A 17,778-nucleotide genomic window follows, 5' to 3' on the forward strand; every position below is an offset into this window, starting at 1 on the left:
TTCTCCCAGCGCAGGTTTCAACTCTTGACGATCCAGTCCTTATTTGTAACATATCATTGGGGACTTGATATGGATAATGCCTGGACATGTCCTTTGATTAAAGTGCTCAGAATTTATCTTCCATGACAAAATTTTCAGGTAAGCTCTTCAACAACGATATTCAGGTGACTTTAGAGGTAAAATAGACAGAACGAGATAGAGGACTGGTTAAGGCGTTGTAGGTAACAGAAGACGCTGTGATGGCCGAGAGGTTAAGGCGTTGGATTCGAAATCCAATGGGGTTTCCCGCGCAGGTTCGAACCCTGCTCACAGCGTTTTGACAAAGTTGTCTTTTTTTGCCACATGTCAGGGACGTAATATGGATAATGTCCTTAAACCGTGGACTTGTCCTTTGATTCAAGTGCTCAGAATATGTGTTCCTTGACAAACATTTCAAATAGGCTCTTCAGTAGATAGTCTAGTCTTTACAGAAGTAAAGTGGACAGGATGAGATGGCCGACTGGTTAAGGCCTGGAATTTTACATAGCTAGCTGCGATGGCCGAGTTGTTAAGGCGTTGGACTTGAAATCCAATGGGGTCTCCCCGCGCAGGTTCGAACCCTGCTTGCAGCGCTATGGCAAACCTGTCTTTATTTTTAACAAATACTTAGTGACTTGATAGGGATAATGTCCTTAATAGATGGAATTGTTCAGTGATTCAGGGGCTCAGAATATATTTGCCTTGACAAACAGTTAAAATAGGCTCTTCAGTACAGATACTGTTGTTTCTGTTAGAATTACTTTGGAAATACTGAGAGCCAGGTGGTTAAGTCCTCAGACTTGAAACCCAATTGGGTCTCCCTGCTCTTTTTCAAAATCTTATTCTCAGTGAATAGTCCACCTGTACTTTCTCTGGACATAGTTTTTTGACTTGCACATTAAACTTCCAAACTTCACAGCTTGCGAAAAAGATCAATATGTCGTGCCATCAAGTTGACCATTTTACACCAATGATGTCGCTTTCCAAATCCCAATCCCTTTGCTTGCATTCCAACAGCTGCAATGGCCGAGTTCTTTCGACGTTGGACCTGAATTTCAATGGGGTCTCCCCACCCATGTTCTTACCTTGCTCGAAGCGTATAGCCCACTTCTGCTTTCTCCTCATCACTTTCCTTAGATTCCTACTGCTGCGATGGCCAAGTGGTTTCAGCATTGGAATTGACATCAAATGTGTTCTCCCTGTACAGTTTTCAACTCTGCTTACAGGGTGATGATAAAGTAGACCTTTAATAATTGAATTGGATGTATCTCTTCTGAATTTAAATTTCCTTATTTTATGGTCTCGTCCAACCATTGAAGTGCTCAGATAATAGCTTATTTTACTTCGCTTGAAAATATTTCAATTAGGCAGTTGAATTTGGATACTTTTGTCCTTGTGTGATCTACCTAAGAAAGCTTTGATTGCCGAGTGGTTGAAGCGTTGGACTCGAAATCCAATGGGTTCTCCCAGCGCAGGTTTCAACTCTTGACGATCCAGTCCTTATTTGTAACATATCATTGGGGACTTGATATGGATAATGCCTGGACATGTCCTTTGATTCAAGTGCTCAGAATTTACCTTCCATGACAAACATTTCAGGTAAGCTCTTCAACAACGATATTCAGGTCACTTTAGAGGTAAAATGGACAGAACGAGATAGCGGACTGGTTAAGGCGTTGTAGGTAACAGAAGAAGCTGTGATGGCCGAGAGGTTAAGGCGTTGGATTCGAAAACCAATGGGGTTTCCCCGCGCAAGTTTGAACCCTGCTCACAGCGCTTTGACAAAGCTGTCTTTATTTGCCACATGTCAGGGACGTGATATGGATAATGTCCTTAAACCGTGGACTTGTCCTTTGATTCAAGTGCTCAGAATATGTGTTCCTTGACAAACAGTTCAAATAGGCTCTTCAGTAGATAGTCTAGTCTTTACAGAAGTAAAGTGGACAGGATGAGATGGCCGACTGGTTAAGGCCTGGAATTTTACATAGCAAGCTGCGATGGCCGAGTGGTTAAGGCGTTGGATTTGAAATCCAATGGGGTCTCCCCGCGCAGGTTCGAACCCTGCTTGCAGCGCTATGGCAAACCTGTCTTTATTTTTAACATATACTTAGTGACTTGATATGGATAATGTCCTTAATACATGGAATTGTTCAGTGATTCAGGTGCTGAGAATATATTTGCCTTGACAAACAGTTAAAATAGGCTCTTCAGTACAGATACTGTTGTTTCTGTTAGAATTACGTTGGAAATACTGAGAGCCAGGTGGTTAAGTCCTCAGATTTGAAACCCAATTGGGTCTCCCTGCTCTTTTTCAAAATCTTATTCTCAGTGAATAGTCCACCTGTACTTTCTCTGGACATAGTTTTTTGACTTGCACATTAAACTTCCAAACTTCACAGCTTGCGAAAAAGATCAATATGTCGTGCCATCAAGTTGACCATTTTACACCAATGATGTCTGTTTCCAAATCCCAATCCCTTTGCTTGCATTCCAACAGCTGCAATGGCCGAGTTCTTTCGACGTCGGACCTGAATTTCAATGGGGTCTCCCCACCCATGTTCTTACCTTGCTCGAAGCGTATAGCCCACTTCTGCTTTCTCCTCATCACTTTCCGTAGATTCCTACTGCTGCGATGGCCAAGTGGTTTCAGCATTGGAATTGACATCAAATGTGTTCTCCCTGTACAGTTTTCAACTCTGCTTACAGGGTGATGATAAAGTAGACCTTTAATAATTGGATGTATCTCTTCTGAATTTAAATTTCCTTATTTTATGGTCTCGTCCAACCATTGAAGTGCTCAGATAATAGCTTATTTTACTTTGCTTGAAAATATTTCAATTAGGCAGTTGAATTTGGATACTTTTGTCCTTGTGTGATCTACCTAAGGAAAGCTTTGATTGCCGAGTGGTTGAAGCGTTGGACTCGAAATCCAATGGGTTCTCCCAGCGCAGGTTTCAACTCTTGACGATCCAGTCCTTATTTGTAACATATCATTGGGGACTTGATATGGATAATGCCTGGACATGTCCTTTGATTAAAGTGCTCAGAATTTATCTTCCATGACAAAATTTTCAGGTAAGCTCTTCAACAACGATATTCAGGTGACTTTAGAGGTAAAATAGACAGAACGAGATAGAGGACTGGTTAAGGCGTTGTAGGTAACAGAAGACGCTGTGATGGCCGAGAGGTTAAGGCGTTGGATTCGAAATCCAATGGGGTTTCCCGCGCAGGTTCAAACCCTGCTCACAGCGCTTTGACAAAGTTGTCTTTTTTTGCCACATGTCAGGGACGTAATATGGATAATGTCCTTAAACCGTGGACTTGTCCTTTGATTCAAGTGCTCAGAATATGTGTTCCTTGACAAACAGTTCAAATAGGCTCTTCAGTAGATAGTCTAGTCTTTACAGAAGTAAAGTGGACAGGATGAGAAGGCCGACTGGTTAAGGCCTGAAATTTTACATAGCAAGCTGCGATGGCCGCGTGGTTAAGGCGTTGGACTTGAAATCCAATGGGGTCTCCCCGCGCAGGTTCGAACCCTGCTTGCAGCCGTATGGCAAACCCGTCTTTATTTTTAACATATACTTAGTGATAATGGATAATGTCCTTAATACATGGAATTGTTCAGTGATTCAGGTGCTCAGAATATATTTGCCTTGACAAACAGTTAAAATAGGCTCTTCAGTACAGATACTGTTGTTTCTGTTAGAATTACGTTGGAAATACTGAGAGCCAGGTGGTTAAGTCCTCAGACTTGAAACCCAATTGGGTCTCCCTGCTCTTTTTCAAAATCTTATTCTCAGTGAATAGTCCACCTGTACTTTCTCTGGACATAGTTTTTTGACTTGCACATTAAACTTCCAAACTTCACAGCTTGCGAAAAAGATCAATATGTCGTGCCATCAAGTTGACCATTTTACACCAATGATGTCTGTTTCCAAATCCCAATCCCTTTGCTTGCATTCCAACAGCTGCAATGGCCGAGTTCTTTCGACGTTGGACCTGAATTTCAATGGGGTCTCCCCACCCATGTTCTTACCTTGCTCGAAGCGTATAGCCCACTTCTGCTTTCTCCTCATCACTTTCCTTAGATTCCTACTGCTGCGATGGCCAAGTGGTTTCAGCATTGGAATTGACATCAAATGTGTTCTCCCTGTACAGTTTTCAACTCTGCTTACAGGGTGATGATAAAGTAGACCTTTAATAATTGGATGTATCTCTTCTGAATTTAAATGTCCTTATTTTATGGGCTCGTCCAACGATTGAAGTGCTCAGAAAATAGCTTATTTTACTTTGCTTGAAAATATTTCAATTAGGCAGTTGAATTTGGATACTTTTGTCCTTGTGTGATCTACCTAAGAAAGCTTTGATTGCCGAGTGGTTGAAGCGTTGGACTCGAAATCCAATGGGTTCTCCCAGCGCAGGTTTGAACTCTTGACGATCCAGTCTTTATTTGTAACATATCATTGGGGACTTGATATGGATAATGCCTGGACATGTCCTTTGATTCAAGTGCTCAGAATTTACCTTCCATGACAAACATTTCAGGTAAGCTCTTCAACAACGATATTCAGGTCACTTTAGAGGTCAAATGGACAGAACGAGATAGCGGACTGGTTAAGGCGTTGTTGGTAACAGAAGAAGCTGTGATGGCCGAGAGGTTAAGGCGTTGGATTCGAAATCCAATGGGGTTTCCCCGCGCAGGTTTGAACCCTGCTCACAGCGCTTTGACAAAGCTGTCTTTATTTGCCAAATGTCAGGGACGTGATATGGATAATGTCCTTAAACCGTGGACTTGTCCTTTGATTCAAGTGCTCAGAATATGTGTTCCTTGACAAACAGTTCAAATAGGCTCTTCAGTAGATAGTCTAGTCTTTACAGAAGTAAAGTGGACATGATGAGATGGCCGACTGGTTAAGGCCTGGAATTTTACATAGCAAGCTGCGATGGCCGAGTGGTTAAGGCGTTGGACTTGAAATCCATTGGGGTCTCCCCGCGCAGGTTCGAACCCTGCTTGCAGCGCTATGGCAAACCTCTCTTTATTTTTAACATATACTTAGTGACTTGATATGGATAATGTCCTTAATACATGGAATTGTTCAGTGATTCAGGTGCTCAGAATATATTTGCCTTGACAAACAGTTAAAATAGGCTCTTCAGTACAGATACTGTTGTTTCTGTTAGAATTACGTTGGAAATACTGAGAGCCAGGTGGTTAAGTCCTCAGACTTGAAACCCAATTTGGTCTCCCTGCTCTTTTTCAAAATCTTATTCTCAGTGAATAGTCCACCTGTACTTTCTCTGGACATAGTTTTTTGACTTGCACATTAAACTTCCAAACTTCACAGCTTGCGAAAAAGATCAATATGTCGTGCCATCAAGTTGACCATTTTACACCAATGATGTCTGTTTCCAAATCCCAATCCCTTTGCTTGCATTCCAACAGCTGCAATGGCCGAGTTCTTTCGACGTTGGACCTGAATTTCAATGGGGTCTCCCCACCCATGTTCTTACCTTGCTCGAAGCGTATAGCCCACTTCTGCTTTCTCCTCATCACTTTCCTTAGATTCCTACTGCTGCGATGGCCAAGTGGTTTCAGCATTGGAATTGACATCAAATGTGTTCTCCCTGTACAGTTTTCAACTCTGCTTACAGGGTGATGATAAAGTAGACCTTTAATAATTGGATGTATCTCTTCTGAATTTAAATGTCCTTATTTTATGGGCTCGTCCAACGATTGAAGTGCTCAGAAAATAGCTTATTTTACTTTGCTTGAAAATATTTCAATTAGGCAGTTGAATTTGGATACTTTTGTCCTTGTGTGATCTACCTAAGAAAGCTTTGATTGCCGAGTGGTTGAAGCGTTGGACTCGAAATCCAATGGGTTCTCCCAGCGCAGGTTTGAACTCTTGACGATCCAGTCTTTATTTGTAACATATCATTGGGGACTTGATATGGATAATGCCTGGACATGTCCTTTGATTCAAGTGCTCAGAATTTACCTTCCATGACAAACATTTCAGGTAAGCTCTTCAACAACGATATTCAGGTCACTTTAGAGGTAAAATGGACAGAACGAGATAGCGGACTGGTTAAGGCGTTGTAGGTAGTAGAAGAAGCTGTGATGGCCGCGAGGTTAAGGCGTTGGATTCGAAATCCAATGGGGTTTCCCCGCGCAGGTTTGAACCCTGCTCACAGCGCTTTGACAAAGTTGTCTTTTTTTGCCACATGTCAGGGACGTAATATGGATAATGTCCTTAAACCGTGGACTTGTCCTTTGATTCAAGTGCTCAGAATATGTGTTCCTTGACAAACAGTTCAAATAGGCTCTTCAGTAGATAGTCTAGTCTTTACAGAAGTAAAGTGGACAGGATGAGAAGGCCGACTGGTTAAGGCCTGAAATTTTACATAGCAAGCTGCGATGGCCGCGTGGTTAAGGCGTTGGACTTGAAATCCAATGGGGTCTCCCCGCGCAGGTTCGAACCCTGCTTGCAGCCGTATGGCAAACCCGTCTTTATTTTTAACATATACTTAGTGATAATGGATAATGTCCTTAATACATGGAATTGTTCAGTGATTCAGGTGCTCAGAATATATTTGCCTTGACAAACAGTTAAAATAGGCTCTTCAGTACAGATACTGTTGTTTCTGTTAGCATTACGTTGGAAATACTGAGAGCCAGGTGGTTAAGTCCTCAGACTTGAAACCCAATTTGGTCTCCCTGCTCTTTTTCAAAATCTTATTCTCAGTGAATAGTCCACCTGTACTTTCTCTGGACATAGTTTTTTGACTTGCACATTAAACTTCCAAACTTCACAGCTTGCGAAAAAGATCAATATGTCGTGCCATCAAGTTGACCATTTTACACCAATGATGTCTGTTTCCAAATCCCAATCCCTTTGCTTGCATTCCAACAGCTGCAATGGCCGAGTTCTTTCGACGTTGGACCTGAATTTCAATGGGGTCTCCCCACCCATGTTCTTACCTTGCTCGAAGCGTATAGCCCACTTCTGCTTTCTCCTCATCACTTTCCTTAGATTCCTACTGCTGCGATGGCCAAGTGGTTTCAGCATTGGAATTGACATCAAATGTGTTCTCCCTGTACAGTTTTCAACTCTGCTTACAGGGTGATGATAAAGTAGACCTTTAATAATTGGATGTATCTCTTCTGAATTTAAATGTCCTTATTTTATGGGCTCGTCCAACGATTGAAGTGCTCAGAAAATAGCTTATTTTACTTTGCTTGAAAATATTTCAATTAGGCAGTTAAATTTGGATACTTTTGTCCTTGTGTGATCTACCTAAGAAAGCTTTGATTGCCGAGTGGTTGAAGCGTTGGACTCGAAATCCAATGGGTTCTCCCAGCGCAGGTTTGAACTCTTGACGATCCAGTCTTTATTTGTAACATATCATTGGGGACTTGATATGGATAATGCCTGGACATGTCCTTTGATTCAAGTGCTCAGAATTTACCTTCCATGACAAACATTTCAGGTAAGCTCTTCAACAACGATATTCAGGTCACTTTAGAGGTAAAATGGACAGAACGAGATAGCGGACTGGTTAAGGCGTTGTAGGTAATAGAAGAAGCTGTGATGGCCGCGAGGTTAAGGCGTTGGATTCGAAATCCAATGGGGTTTCCCCGCGCAGTTTTGAACCCTGCTCACAGCGCTTTGACAAAGCTGTCTTTATTTGCCACATGTCAGGGACGTGATATGGATAATGTCCTTAAACCGTGGACTTGTCCTTTGATTCAAGTGCTCAGAATATGTGTTCCTTGACAAACAGTTCAAATAGGCTCTTCAGTAGATAGTCTAGTCTTTACAGAAGTAAAGTGGACAGGATGAGATGGCCGACTGGTTAAGGCCTGGAATTCTACATAGCAAGCTGCGATGGCCGAGTGGTTAAGGCGTTGGACTTGAAATCCAATGGGGTCTCCCCGCGCAGGTTCGAACCCTGCTTGCAGCACTTTGGCAAACCTCTCTTTATTTTTAACATATACTTAGTGACTTGATATGGATAATGTCCTTAATACATGGAATTGTTCAGTGATTCAGGTGCTCAGAATATATTTTCCTTGACAAACAGTTAAAATAGGCTCTTCAGTACAGATACTGTTGTTTCTGTTAGAATTACGTTGGAAATACTGAGAGCCAGGTGGTTAAGTCCTCAGACTTGAAACCCAATTGGGTCTCCCTGCTCTTTTTCAAAATCTTATTCTCAGTGAATAGTCCACCTGTACTTTCTCTGGACATAGTTTTTTGACTTGCACATTAAACTTCCAAACTTCACAGCTTGCGAAAAAGATCAATATGTCGTGCCATCAAGTTGACCATTTTACACCAATGATGTCTGTTTCCAAATCCCAATCCCTTTGCTTGCATTCCAACAGCTGCAATGGCCGAGTTCTTTCGACGTTGGACCTGAATTTCAATGGGGTCTCCCCACCCATGTTCTTACCTTGCTCGAAGCGTATAGCCCACTTCTGCTTTCTCCTCATCACTTTCCTTAGATTCCTACTGCTGCGATGGCCAAGTGGTTTCAGCATTGGAATTGACATCAAATGTGTTCTCCCTGTACAGTTTTCAACTCTGCTTACAGGGTGATGATAAAGTAGACCTTTAATAATTGGATGTATCTCTTCTGAATTTAAATGTCCTTATTTTATGGGCTCGTCCAACGATTGAAGTGCTCAGAAAATAGCTTATTTTACTTTGCTTGAAAATATTTCAATTAGGCAGTTGAATTTGGATACTTTTGTCCTTGTGTGATCTACCTAAGAAAGCTTTGATTGCCGAGTGGTTGAAGCGTTGGACTCGAAATCCAATGGGTTCTCCCAGCGCAGGTTTGAACTCTTGACGATCCAGTCTTTATTTGTAACATATCATTGGGGACTTGATATGGATAATGCCTGGACATGTCCTTTGATTCAAGTGCTCAGAATTTACCTTCCATGACAAACATTTCAGGTAAGCTCTTCAACAACGATATTCAGGTCACTTTAGAGGTCAAATGGACAGAACGAGATAGCGGACTGGTTAAGGCGTTGTTGGTAACAGAAGAAGCTGTGATGGCCGAGAGGTTAAGGCGTTGGATTCGAAATCCAATGGGGTTTCCCCGCGCAGGTTTGAACCCTGCTCACAGCGCTTTGACAAAGCTGTCTTTATTTGCCAAATGTCAGGGACGTGATATGGATAATGTCCTTAAACCGTGGACTTGTCCTTTGATTCAAGTGCTCAGAATATGTGTTCCTTGACAAACAGTTCAAATAGGCTCTTCAGTAGATAGTCTAGTCTTTACAGAAGTAAAGTGGACATGATGAGATGGCCGACTGGTTAAGGCCTGGAATTTTACATAGCAAGCTGCGATGGCCGAGTGGTTAAGGCGTTGGACTTGAAATCCATTGGGGTCTCCCCGCGCAGGTTCGAACCCTGCTTGCAGCGCTATGGCAAACCTCTCTTTATTTTTAACATATACTTAGTGACTTGATATGGATAATGTCCTTAATACATGGAATTGTTCAGTGATTCAGGTGCTCAGAATATATTTGCCTTGACAAACAGTTAAAATAGGCTCTTCAGTACAGATACTGTTGTTTCTGTTAGAATTACGTTGGAAATACTGAGAGCCAGGTGGTTAAGTCCTCAGACTTGAAACCCAATTTGGTCTCCCTGCTCTTTTTCAAAATCTTATTCTCAGTGAATAGTCCACCTGTACTTTCTCTGGACATAGTTTTTTGACTTGCACATTAAACTTCCAAACTTCACAGCTTGCGAAAAAGATCAATATGTCGTGCCATCAAGTTGACCATTTTACACCAATGATGTCTGTTTCCAAATCCCAATCCCTTTGCTTGCATTCCAACAGCTGCAATGGCCGAGTTCTTTCGACGTTGGACCTGAATTTCAATGGGGTCTCCCCACCCATGTTCTTACCTTGCTCGAAGCGTATAGCCCACTTCTGCTTTCTCCTCATCACTTTCCTTAGATTCCTACTGCTGCGATGGCCAAGTGGTTTCAGCATTGGAATTGACATCAAATGTGTTCTCCCTGTACAGTTTTCAACTCTGCTTACAGGGTGATGATAAAGTAGACCTTTAATAATTGGATGTATCTCTTCTGAATTTAAATGTCCTTATTTTATGGGCTCGTCCAACGATTGAAGTGCTCAGAAAATAGCTTATTTTACTTTGCTTGAAAATATTTCAATTAGGCAGTTGAATTTGGATACTTTTGTCCTTGTGTGATCTACCTAAGAAAGCTTTGATTGCCGAGTGGTTGAAGCGTTGGACTCGAAATCCAATGGGTTCTCCCAGCGCAGGTTTGAACTCTTGACGATCCAGTCTTTATTTGTAACATATCATTGGGGACTTGATATGGATAATGCCTGGACATGTCCTTTGATTCAAGTGCTCAGAATTTACCTTCCATGACAAACATTTCAGGTAAGCTCTTCAACAACGATATTCAGGTCACTTTAGAGGTAAAATGGACAGAACGAGATAGCGGACTGGTTAAGGCGTTGTAGGTAATAGAAGAAGCTGTGATGGCCGCGAGGTTAAGGCGTTGGATTCGAAATCCAATGGGGTTTCCCCGCGCAGGTTTGAACCCTGCTCACAGCGCTTTGACAAAGCTGTCTTTATTTGCCACATGTCAGGGACGTGATATGGATAATGTCCTTAAACCGTGGACTTGTCCTTTGATTAAAGTGCTCAGAATATGTGTTCCTTGACAAACAGTTCAAATAGGCTCTTCAGTAGATAGTCTAGTCTTTACAGAAGTAAAGTGGACAGGATGAGATGGCCGACTGGTTAAGGCCTGGAATTTTACATTGCAAGCTGCGATGGCCGAGTAGTTAAGGCGTTGGATTCGAAATCCATTTGGGTTTCACCGCGCAGGTACGAACCCTGCTCACAGCGCTTTGACAAAGCTGTCTTTATTTTTAACATATACTTAGTGACTTGATATGGATAATGTCCTTAATACATGGAATTGTTCAGTGATTCAGGTGCTCAGAATATATTTGCCTTGACAAACAGTTAAAATAGGCTCTTCAGTACAGATACTGTTGTTTCTGTTAGCATTACGTTGGAAATACTGAGAGCCAGGTGGTTAAGTCCTCAGACTTGAAACCCAATTGGGTCTCCCTGCTCTTTTTCAAAATCTTATTCTCAGTGAATAGTCCACCTGTACTTTCTCTGGACATAGTTTTTTGACTTGCACATTAAACTTCCAAACTTCACAGCTTGCGAAATAAGATCAATATGTCGTGCCATCAAGTTGACCATTTTACACCAATGATGTCTGTTTCCAAATCCCAATCCCTTTGCTTGCATTCCAACAGCTGCAATGGCCGAGTTCTTTCGACGTTGGACCTGAATTTCAATGGGGTCTCCCCACCCATGTTTTTACCTTGCTCGAAGCGTATAGCCCACTTCTGCTTTCTCCTCATCACTTTCCTTAGATTCCTACTGCTGCGATGGCCAAGTGGTTTCAGCATTGGAATTGACATCAAATGTGTTCTCCCTGTACAGTTTTCAACTCTGCTTACAGGGTGATGATAAAGTAGACCTTTAATAATTGGATGTATCTCTTCTGAATTTAAATGTCCTTATTTTATGGGCTCGTCCAACGATTGAAGTGCTCAGAAAATAGCTTATTTTACTTTGCTTGAAAATATTTCAATTAGGCAGTTGAATTTGGATACTTTTGTCCTTGTGTGATCTACCTAAGAAAGCTTTGATTGCCGAGTGGTTGAAGCGTTGGACTCGAAATCCAATGGGTTCTCCCAGCGCAGGTTTGAACTCTTGACGATCCAGTCTTTATTTGTAACATATCATTGGGGACTTGATATGGATAATGCCTGGACATGTCCTTTGATTCAAGTGCTCAGAATTTACCTTCCATGACAAACATTTCAGGTAAGCTCTTCAACAACGATATTCAGGTCACTTTAGAGGTAAAATGGACAGAACGAGATAGCGGACTGGTTAAGGCGTTGTAGGTAACAGAAGAAGCTGTGATGGCCGAGAGGTTAAGGCGTTGGATTCGAAATCCAATGGGGTTTCCCCGCGCAGGTTCGAACCCTGCTCACAGCGCTTTGACAAAGCTGTCTTTATTTGCCACATGTCAGGGACGTGATATGGATGATGTCCTTAAACCGTGGACTTGTCCTTTGATTCAAGTGCTGAGAATATGTGTTCCTTGACAAACAGTTCAGATAGTCTAGTCTTTACAGAAGTAAAGTGGACAGGATGAGATGGCCGACTGGTTAAGGCCTGGAATTTTACATAGCAAGCTGCGATGGCCGAGTGGTTAAGGCGTTGGACTTGAAATCCAATGGGGTCTCCCCGCGCAGGTTCGAACCCTGCTTGCAGCGCTTTGGCAAACCTCTCTTTATTTTTAACATATACTTAGTGACTTGATATGGATAATGTCCTTAATACATGGAATTGTTCAGTGATTCAGGTGCTCAGAATATATTTTCCTTGACAAACAGTTAAAATAGGCTCTTCAGTACAGATACTGTTGTTTCTGTTAGAATTACGTTGGAAATACTGAGAGCCAGGTGGTTAAGTCCTCAGACTTGAAACCCAATTGGGTCTCCCTGCTCTTTTTCAAAATCTTATTCTCAGTGAATAGTCCACCTGTACTTTCTCTGGACATAGTTTTTTGACTTGCACATTAAACTTCCAAACTTCACAGCTTGCGAAAAAGATCAATATGTCGTGCCATCAAGTTGACCATTTTACACCAATGATGTCTGTTTCCAAATCCCAATCCCTTTGCTTGCATTCCAACAGCTGCAATGGCCGAGTTCTTTCGACGTTGGACCTGAATTTCAATGGGGTCTCCCCACCCATGTTCTTACCTTGCTCGAAGCGTATAGCCCACTTCTGCTTTCTCCTCATCACTTTCCTTAGATTCCTACTGCTGCGATGGCCAAGTGGTTTCAGCATTGGAATTGACATCAAATGTGTTCTCCCTGTACAGTTTTCAACTCTGCTTACAGGGTGATGATAAAGTAGACCTTTAATAATTGGATGTATCTCTTCTGAATTTAAATGTCCTTATTTTATGGGCTCGTCCAACGATTGAAGTGCTCAGAAAATAGCTTATTTTACTTTGCTTGAAAATATTTCAATTAGGCAGTTGAATTTGGATACTTTTGTCCTTGTGTGATCTACCTAAGAAAGCTTTGATTGCCGAGTGGTTGAAGCGTTGGACTCGAAATCCAATGGGTTCTCCCAGCGCAGGTTTGAACTCTTGACGATCCAGTCTTTATTTGTAACATATCATTGGGGACTTGATATGGATAATGCCTGGACATGTCCTTTGATTCAAGTGCTCAGAATTTACCTTCCATGACAAACATTTCAGGTAAGCTCTTCAACAACGATATTCAGGTCACTTTAGAGGTAAAATGGACAGAACGAGATAGCGGACTGGTTAAGGCGTTGTAGGTAACAGAAGAAGCTGTGATGGCCGAGAGGTTAAGGCGTTGGATTCGAAATCCAATGGGGTTTTCCCGCGCAGGTTCGAACCCTGCTCACAGCGCTTTGACAAAGCTGTCTTTATTTGCCACATGTCAGGGACGTGATATGGATAATGTCCTTAAACCGTGGACTTGTCCTTTGATTCAAGTGCTCAGAATATGTGTTCCTTGACAAACAGTTCAAATAGGCTCTTCAGTAGATAGTCTAGTCTTTACAGAAGTAAAATGGACAGGATGAGATGGCCGACTGGTTAAGGCCTGGAATTTTACATAGCAAGCTGCGATGGCCGAGTGGTTAAGGCGTTGGACTTGAAATCCAATGGGGTCTCCCCGCGCAGGTTCGAACCCTGCTTGCAGCGCTATGGCAAACCTCTCTTTATTTTTAACATATACTTAGTGACTTGATATGGATAATGTCCTTAATACATGGAATTGTTCAGTGATTCAGGTGCTCAGAATATATTTGCCTTGACAAACAGTTAAAATAGGCTCTTCAGTACAGATACTGTTGTTTCTGTTAGAATTACGTTGGAAATACTGAGAGCCAGGTGGTTAAGTCCTCAGACTTGAAACCCAATTGGGTCTCCCTGCTCTTTTTCAAAATCTTATTCTCAGTGAATAGTCCACCTGTACTTTCTCTGGACATAGTTTTTTGACTTGCACATTAAACTTCCAAACTTCACAGCTTGCGAAAAAGATCAATATGTCGTGCCATCAAGTTGACCATTTTACACCAATGATGTCTGTTTCCAAATCCCAATCCCTTTGCTTGCATTCCAACAGCTGCAATGGCCGAGTTCTTTCGACGTTGGACCTGAATTTCAATGGGGTCTCCCCACCCATGTTCTTACCTTGCTCGAAGCGTATAGCCCACTTCTGCTTTCTCCTCATCACTTTCCTTAGATTCCTACTGCTGCGATGGCCAAGTGGTTTCAGCATTGGAATTGACATCAAATGTGTTCTCCCTGTACAGTTTTAAACTCTGCTTACAGGGTGATGATAAAGTAGACCTTTAATAATTGAATTGGATGTATCTCTTCTGAATTTAAATTTCCTTATTTTTTGGTCTCGTCCAACGATTGAAGTGCTCAGATAATAGCTTATTTTACTTTGCTTGAAAATATTTCAATTAGGCAGTTTAATTTGGATACTTTTGTCCTTGTGTGATCTACCTAAGGAAAGCTTTGATTGCCGAGTGGTTGAAGCGTTGGACTCGAAATCCAATGGGTTCTCCCAGCGCAGGTTTCAACTCTTGACGATCCAGTCCTTATTTGTAACATATCATTGGGGACTTGATATGGATAATGCCTGGACATGTCCTTTGATTAAAGTGCTCAGAATTTATCTTCCATGACAAAATTTTCAGGTAAGCTCTTCAACAACGATATTCAGGTGACTTTAGAGGTAAAATAGACAGAACGAGATAGAGGACTGGTTAAGGCGTTGTAGGTAACAGAAGACGCTGTGATGGCCGAGAGGTTAAGGCGTTGGATTCGAAATCCAATGGGGTTTCCCGCGCAGGTTCGAACTCTGCTCACAGCGCATTGACAAAGCTGTCTTTTTTTGCCACATGTCAGGGACGTAATATGGATAATGTCCTTAAACCGTGGACTTGTCCTTTGATTCAAGTGCTCAGAATATGTGTTCCTTGACAAACAGTTCAAATAGGCTCTTCAGTAGATAGTCTAGTCTTTACAGAAGTAAAGTGGACAGGATGAGAAGGCCGACTGGTTAAGGCCTGAAATTTTTCATAGCAAGCTGCGATGGCCGAGTGGTTAAGGCGTTGGACTTGAAATCCAATGGGGTCTCCCCGCGCAGGTTCGAACCCTGCTTGCAGCGCTATGGCAAACCTGTCTTTATTTTTAACATATACTTAGTGATAATGGATAATGTCCTTAATACATGGAATTGTTCAGTGATTCAGGTGCTGAGAATATGTTTGCCTTGACAAACAGTTAAAATAGGCTCTTCAGTACAGATACTGTTGTTTCTGTTAGAATTACGTTGGAAATACTGAGAGCCAGGTGGTTAAGTCCTCAGATTTGAAACCCAATTGGGTCTCCCTGCTCTTTTTCAAAATCTTATTCTCAGTGAATAGTCCACTTGTACTTTCTCTGGGCATAGTTTTTTGACTTGCACATTAAACTTCCAAACTTCACAGCTTGCGAAATAAGATCAATATGTCGTGCCATCAAGTTGACCATTTTACACCAATGATGTCTGTTTCCAAATCCCAATCCCTTTACTTGCATTCCAACAGCTGCAATGGCCGAGTTCTTTCGACGTTGGACCTGAATTTCAATGGGGTCTCCCCACCCATGTTCTTACCTTGCTCGAAGCGTATAGCCCACTTCTGCTTTCTCCTCATCACTTTCCGTAGATTCCTACTGCTGCGATGGATAAGTGGTTTCAGCATTGGAATTGACATCAAATGTGTTCTCCCTGTACAGTTTTCAACTCTGCTTACAGGGTGATGATAAAGTAGACCTTTAATAATTGAATTGGATGTATCTCTTCTGAATTTAAATTTCCTTATTTTATGGTCTCGTCCAACGATTGAAGTGCTCAGATAATAGCTTATTTTACTTTGCTTGAAAATATTTCAATTAGGCAGTTGAATTTGGATACTTTTGTCCTTGTGTGATCTACCTAAGGAAAGCTTTGATTGCCGAGTGGTTGAAGCGTTGGACTCGAAATCCAATGGGTTCTCCCAGCGCAGGTTTCAACTCTTGACGATCCAGTCCTTATTTGTAACATATCTTTGGGGACTTGATATGGATAATGCCTGGACATGTCCTTTGATTAAAGTGCTCAGAATTTATCTTCCATGACAAAATTTTCAGGTAAGCTCTTCAACAACGATATTCAGGTGACTTTAGAGGTAAAATAGACAGAACGAGATAGAGGACTGGTTAAGGCGTTGTAGGTAACAGAAGACGCTGTGATGGCCGAGAGGTTAAGGCGTTGGATTCGAAAGCCAATGGGGTTTCCCGCGCAGGTTCGAACCCTGCTCACAGTGCTTTGACAAAGCTGTCTTTTTTTGCCACATGTCAGGGACGTAATATGGATAACGTCCTTAAACCGTGGACTTGTCCTTTGATTCAAGTGCTCAAAATATGTGTTCCTTGACAAACAGTTCAAATAGGCTCTTCAGTAGATAGTCTAGTCTTTACAGAAGTAAAGTGGACAGGATGAGAAGGCCGACTGGTTAAGGCCTGAAAGTTTACATAGCAAGCTGCGATGGCCGAGTGGTTAAGGCGTTGGACTTGAAATCCGATGGGGTCTCCCTGCGCAGGTTCGAACCCTGCTTGCAGCGCTATGGCAAACCTGTCTTTATTTTTAACATATACTTAGTGATAATGGATAATGTCCTTAATACATGGAATTGTTCAGTGATTCAGGTGCTCAGAATATATTTGCCTTGACAAACAGTTAAAATAGGCTCTTCAGTACAGATACTGTTGTTTCTGTTAGAATTACGTTGGAAATACTGAGAGCCAGGTGGTTAAGTCCTCAGATTTGAAACCCAATTGGGTCTCCCTGCTCTTTTTCAAAATCTTATTCTCAGTGAATAGTCCACTTGTACTTTCTCTGGGCATAGTTTTTTGACTTGCACATTAAACTTCCAAACTTCACAGCTTGCGAAATAAGATCAATATGTCGTGCCATCAAGTTGACCATTTTACACCAATGATGTCTGTTTCCAAATCCCAATCCCTTTACTTGCATTCCAACAGCTGCAATGGCCGAGTTCTTTCGACGTTGGACCTGAATTTCAATGGGTTCTCCCCACCCATGTTCTTACCTTGCTCGAAGCGTATAGCCCACTTCTGCTTTCTCCTCATCACTTTCCGTAGATTCCTACTGCTGCGATGGCCAAGTGGTTTCAGCATTGGAATTGACATCAAATGTGTTCTCCCTGTACAGTTTTCAACTCTGCTTACAGGGTGATGATAAAGTAGACCTTTAATAATTGGATGTATCTCTTCTGAATTTAAATTTCCTTATTTTATGGTCTCGTCCAACGATTGAAGTGCTCAGATAATAGCTTATTTTACTTTGCTTGAAAATATTTCAATTAGGCAGTTGAATTTGGATACTTTTGTCCTTGTGTGATCTACCTAAGGAAAGCTTTGATTGCCGAGTGGTTGAAGCATTGGACTCGAAATCCAATGGGTTCTCCCAGCGCAGGTTTCAACTCTTGACGATCCAGTCCTTATTTGTAACATATCATTGGGGACTTGATATGGATAATGCCTGGACATGTCC

The 17,778-nt window shown here is 41.9% G+C and overlaps 1 protein-coding gene and 23 non-coding genes across 24 annotated transcripts in view; all 24 read left to right on the plus strand.

Annotated features, from left to right (window-relative positions):
* LOC129824578 (probable G-protein coupled receptor 158) overlaps positions 1-17,778 on the plus strand; it is a 134,451-nt gene that overhangs the window by 34,705 nt on the left and 81,968 nt on the right. The window lies entirely within an intron of this gene.
* Positions 234-314, plus strand: trnas-cga (transfer RNA serine (anticodon CGA)). The gene has a single exon. It is a non-coding gene; the product is annotated as a tRNA-Ser (tRNA).
* Positions 530-611, plus strand: trnas-uga (transfer RNA serine (anticodon UGA)). The gene has a single exon. It is a non-coding gene; the product is annotated as a tRNA-Ser (tRNA).
* On the plus strand, positions 1,713-1,794 carry trnas-cga (transfer RNA serine (anticodon CGA)). Its single transcript has one exon. It is a non-coding gene; the product is annotated as a tRNA-Ser (tRNA).
* Positions 2,010-2,091, plus strand: trnas-uga (transfer RNA serine (anticodon UGA)). The gene has a single exon. It is a non-coding gene; the product is annotated as a tRNA-Ser (tRNA).
* Positions 3,189-3,269, plus strand: trnas-cga (transfer RNA serine (anticodon CGA)). The gene has a single exon. It is a non-coding gene; the product is annotated as a tRNA-Ser (tRNA).
* trnas-uga (transfer RNA serine (anticodon UGA)) lies at positions 3,485-3,566 on the plus strand. Its single transcript has one exon. It is a non-coding gene; the product is annotated as a tRNA-Ser (tRNA).
* trnas-cga (transfer RNA serine (anticodon CGA)) lies at positions 4,659-4,740 on the plus strand. The gene has a single exon. It is a non-coding gene; the product is annotated as a tRNA-Ser (tRNA).
* Positions 4,956-5,037, plus strand: trnas-uga (transfer RNA serine (anticodon UGA)). Its single transcript has one exon. It is a non-coding gene; the product is annotated as a tRNA-Ser (tRNA).
* Positions 6,134-6,215, plus strand: trnas-cga (transfer RNA serine (anticodon CGA)). Its single transcript has one exon. It is a non-coding gene; the product is annotated as a tRNA-Ser (tRNA).
* On the plus strand, positions 6,431-6,512 carry trnas-uga (transfer RNA serine (anticodon UGA)). Its single transcript has one exon. It is a non-coding gene; the product is annotated as a tRNA-Ser (tRNA).
* trnas-cga (transfer RNA serine (anticodon CGA)) lies at positions 7,605-7,686 on the plus strand. The gene has a single exon. It is a non-coding gene; the product is annotated as a tRNA-Ser (tRNA).
* Positions 7,902-7,983, plus strand: trnas-uga (transfer RNA serine (anticodon UGA)). Its single transcript has one exon. It is a non-coding gene; the product is annotated as a tRNA-Ser (tRNA).
* Positions 9,080-9,161, plus strand: trnas-cga (transfer RNA serine (anticodon CGA)). Its single transcript has one exon. It is a non-coding gene; the product is annotated as a tRNA-Ser (tRNA).
* trnas-uga (transfer RNA serine (anticodon UGA)) lies at positions 9,377-9,458 on the plus strand. Its single transcript has one exon. It is a non-coding gene; the product is annotated as a tRNA-Ser (tRNA).
* trnas-cga (transfer RNA serine (anticodon CGA)) lies at positions 10,555-10,636 on the plus strand. The gene has a single exon. It is a non-coding gene; the product is annotated as a tRNA-Ser (tRNA).
* Positions 12,031-12,112, plus strand: trnas-cga (transfer RNA serine (anticodon CGA)). Its single transcript has one exon. It is a non-coding gene; the product is annotated as a tRNA-Ser (tRNA).
* trnas-uga (transfer RNA serine (anticodon UGA)) lies at positions 12,312-12,393 on the plus strand. The gene has a single exon. It is a non-coding gene; the product is annotated as a tRNA-Ser (tRNA).
* trnas-cga (transfer RNA serine (anticodon CGA)) lies at positions 13,490-13,571 on the plus strand. The gene has a single exon. It is a non-coding gene; the product is annotated as a tRNA-Ser (tRNA).
* Positions 13,787-13,868, plus strand: trnas-uga (transfer RNA serine (anticodon UGA)). The gene has a single exon. It is a non-coding gene; the product is annotated as a tRNA-Ser (tRNA).
* trnas-cga (transfer RNA serine (anticodon CGA)) lies at positions 14,971-15,051 on the plus strand. The gene has a single exon. It is a non-coding gene; the product is annotated as a tRNA-Ser (tRNA).
* Positions 15,267-15,348, plus strand: trnas-uga (transfer RNA serine (anticodon UGA)). The gene has a single exon. It is a non-coding gene; the product is annotated as a tRNA-Ser (tRNA).
* trnas-cga (transfer RNA serine (anticodon CGA)) lies at positions 16,448-16,528 on the plus strand. The gene has a single exon. It is a non-coding gene; the product is annotated as a tRNA-Ser (tRNA).
* Positions 16,744-16,825, plus strand: trnas-uga (transfer RNA serine (anticodon UGA)). The gene has a single exon. It is a non-coding gene; the product is annotated as a tRNA-Ser (tRNA).

The sequence above is a fragment of the Salvelinus fontinalis genome, chromosome 26 (genome assembly GCF_029448725.1).
Source record: "Salvelinus fontinalis isolate EN_2023a chromosome 26, ASM2944872v1, whole genome shotgun sequence".
In the NCBI taxonomy this organism is placed as follows: domain Eukaryota; kingdom Metazoa; phylum Chordata; class Actinopteri; order Salmoniformes; family Salmonidae; genus Salvelinus; species Salvelinus fontinalis.